Genomic DNA, 3,933 nt, shown 5'->3' on the forward strand with positions numbered 1-3,933 from the left:
TTTTATTTCATTCGTATTCTCGGTCAAATTTTATTTCCGTAAATGTAAATTGTTTTATTTGTAAATGTATGATTTTTTTTATTGCGCGATGTCCTAGTGGGAAGGGCGATGGGAAGGGCGGATTGTGCAGGGGATGTCCTAGTGACGTGGCAGTGGGATGGGAAGTCCTAGTGACGTGGCAGGAGGTGTTTTTGGGATGTCCTAGTGGATGTCCTAATGGGACATCCGCCCACTGGAGATGCTCTAAGCTAACGGTGGTTACAAAAAAATGAAAAACCAAAAGGTGTACACATTAAATACATTGAAATTAGAAATTAAACATGTTAAACAAATAATAGAGAAATGCTTTGAGAGTGAACAATTATACAATTGAAAGAGAACAAAGAAATGCTAGAATACAATTACACAAATGAAAGAGGACAAATTAATGCTTTGAAATTTGAATTTTGACGTGTTATCTATCTTCACCTCATGTCTTTTATAGGTACAAGTTGATGATACGAAAATTATGAAATTAAACCACTATTAAATAATTATAAACTAATAATGGTTATAAGAAAATGGAAAGCCAAAATGTGAATACTTTGAAATTAAAAAATTAAATATATAAATGTTGAATAAAAATTTTATAATCATTAAAAAATTTTGTTGTCTCCTAAGATTCGAAGAAGATATTTGATTATAATAAATATTTTTTTATATTGTTATAATAACATTCGTGTTATATATTATTAAAAAACCTATAATAAGATTTTTATTATTTTAAAAAATCTTTTCACCTCCACTTTCTTTAATTATTAGAGCATTTGACAATGGAGGGCCGATGGAGGGGCCTTCCCCTTCGGCCTCCATCATCCCACCACTGCGGCGGATGAGCCGTCGCTCAGCTCCCTCCCATCTCCCAATGACAGATCCAGGATTTTTTGTTTGGGGGTACGTAAATAAATTATTGACTCGGAGCTTCAAATCTGGTTGGTCCTCTTTCCAATTAATTTTCTAATTAAAAGAATTCTTTGTATAAAAAATTTAATAACTTTTTAATGACACTATTAGTTCGTTGTATATTGAAAGTGGATAGCTTTGATGTTAATATTTGAATGACTTCACTATTTGTAATGAAGATTTTTAGATTTATATATTATGTTGAAAAGATGTAGTACTACCACATTAGAAAAGAATTAAACTACATTAGAAAATTCAAATAAAAAAAATTATAGAAGATAAGTGCATTAGAAAAGAATTGAAATGATTAAAAAAAATACATTATGTCAAAAAAAATGTATTAGAAGAAAATAAAAAAATATATGTGAGGATATTAGGGAAAACAGAAAAATATGCATAATCAACCACTAGGCTAGCAAAGGAATATGAGAGAAATACATCTAAATGCATTATTATACTCTATTTTGGGGTACAGTTGTAACCTTTTTACAATGTGGATACGCCACTGCCTCTTCCCAGAAAGGCCGTTGTATCGGTCTTAGCCGATCCTATAGGGTCGTCGATCGGCCCTCCATTGTGGTGAGAGGGCCGACGATCTGCCCTATGATATTTTTTTTTGCTGAAACAAAAAGAGAGGAAGAGAAAGAAGAAAACGCTGGAGGAGGAAGAAGAAGGAAAACAACACTAGAGGAGGAAGAAGAAGAAAATTGAACCCTAATTTATATTTAAACTATAAATTAGTGGGCCAATAATTTTATTAAATAAATGGACTATAAATTAGTGTGCCAATAATTTTATTAAATTAATGGACTATAAATTAGAGATTGCCTAATTTAAGTTTTCATTTAATTAATTAATAAGTTGTCACATATTTGAGATAAATTAAAATTTATTTCATGTACTATAATATTTTTACATTTTAATTTAATTAAGTTAATAACATATTAAATATAAAAGTGCTAAAAAATTAAAATAAAATAATGATGATGTGGAAATGAAATGGAAAAGGAAGGGCCTTATAGGACGACCCTTCCATTGTGGGGGAGATAGGCCCTTTCAAAAAATGATGATGTGGAAATAATAAAAAAAGAAGGGACCTATGGGAGGGCTCGACCATTGCTAATGCTCTTACTCTCTCTGTCCCCCATTAAATATACTACTCCCGTCGTCCAAGAAAAATAGGACACATTGGGAATGACACAAGTTTTAATGTGAAATTGATAAAGTAAGAGAGAAGAGAAAAAAGTAAGAGAGAAGTAGTGTTAGTGGAATGTGAGGTACATATTATTAGTAATAAAAAAGGGAAAAAAGTAAGAGAAAAGTTTTTGAAAACTTTCTTTTTTTTAAATGTGCTCTATTTTTTGTGAATAATAAAAAAATGACAAATGTGCTCTATTTTTCGTGGACGGATGAAGTACTATATTTTTCCTTTTTTGTCCGTCCGCCAATAAATATTTTATTTCACTTTTACTCTTTTTGGTAAGTGAACCATATATTCCACTCACATTTTAACACAAAACTAATATATAAAAGTAAGACCCACCTCCACTAACTTTTTTCTATCACTTTGTTTCATAAATCCAAGCAATTTCTTAAAACTTGCGGTTGTCAAAATTGGGACATTTATTAGCGGATGGGGGAGTATAAAATAAATAAAATCTTTTCATTTTTTTATTTTATTTAAAAATACATAGTACTCCCTTCGTTTCCTCATATTGAGGCGAAATTTTTCGACACCGAGTTTAAGAAAAGGTTGTGTAGTGCGTTAAGTAGATAGAATATGCACTTTGGGTTCAGCACAGATTTTAATGCAAAATTGGTAAAGTAAGAGAGGCAGAGAGAAAAAATAATTAAAGTATTGTTAGTGAGAAATGAGTCCCATCTCATTAGAGAGAAAATAGTTTCCAAAATTGTAAAGTGCATATTCTTGTGGGACGAATTAAAAAGGAAATAATGTATATTCTTGTGGGGGCGGATGGAGCATTAGCTATTTAAGAAAGAGTTATGTAATGTGTTAAGTAAATAGATAAAAAAAAGAGAAAGTAAAGCAAGAGTGGTAAAAGTTGTTAATTATTAGCTATTTATGGAAACGATCCAACTATGTGAGAACTTTTTAAAAAGAAAAAATGAATAAACTATGAGAAAATAGATGGAGTAATATTTTTGTTATTGTCTTCAAAACTACATATAGATATAATTGAAAATATTATTATAACAATATAATTATACATCGTCTTATTACAAATTAAATAATCTGAGCGGCTAATATCGTTCGAATAAAAAAGCCCTAGCTTCTGAAAATTCTATATTTAAGTGGACTCTGTCTGGTGCCGGCTTCACAATTCAACACACGCAGCAGATCCTCTCTCTGCTCATCTTTCTATTCTCTGTGTCAAACGATCTTCCTAATTTCATTATCAATATTGTTTCCAATTTATCACTGATTATTCAATGCCAGATGAAGATTTATAAATCTTATCCTACACACTGAATCTCTGTGTTGATTGATTACTCCGTTTATTATCTAATTTTCATTTTTATTTGTTAAAAAAAGGCAATTGATGTGAAATTATATTATTTTAGACTAAAGTCTCAATTTGATCCTTAACATATTGCGTTTTTTTTATTTTGGTTCAAAACATTATCTTTTGAATTATTCGGTCCCTCACATTTGAAATCGGATCACATTTGGTCCATTTTGGACGGTTCCGTCAAATTTTTGATGGTTTTAATTACCGGGTCACAAATTCGTCACTAACGAGGAGAAACTGATCCGTCACAAATCCGTCACAACTTTATTGAAACAGATTTCCATAACTGTTAGTCTGTAGTGAAACAGCAGCTCAGTTTCCTCCTCTGTATAGTTGGAATTTCGCAAGAAACTAGTCGGAAACTTTGAATCAATCGTTTGCAGTTGACTCGCGTTGCCTTCTCCGACGACTGCTGTATCCGTCTCCCAAGAACAATCCAACTATCTTCTATATAGTGAGT

At 31.2% G+C, this 3,933-nt stretch overlaps 1 non-coding gene across 1 annotated transcript; it reads left to right on the forward strand.

Annotated features, from left to right (window-relative positions):
• Positions 1-3,392: 3,392 nt before the first annotated feature.
• Positions 3,393-3,478, forward strand: LOC121766236. The gene has a single exon (XR_006042963.1). It is a non-coding gene; the product is annotated as a small nucleolar RNA R16 (small nucleolar RNA).
• The last annotated feature ends 455 nt before the right edge of the window (positions 3,479-3,933 follow it).

This window comes from Salvia splendens, chromosome 14 (assembly GCF_004379255.2).
Source record: "Salvia splendens isolate huo1 chromosome 14, SspV2, whole genome shotgun sequence".
NCBI lineage: Eukaryota > Viridiplantae > Streptophyta > Magnoliopsida > Lamiales > Lamiaceae > Salvia > Salvia splendens.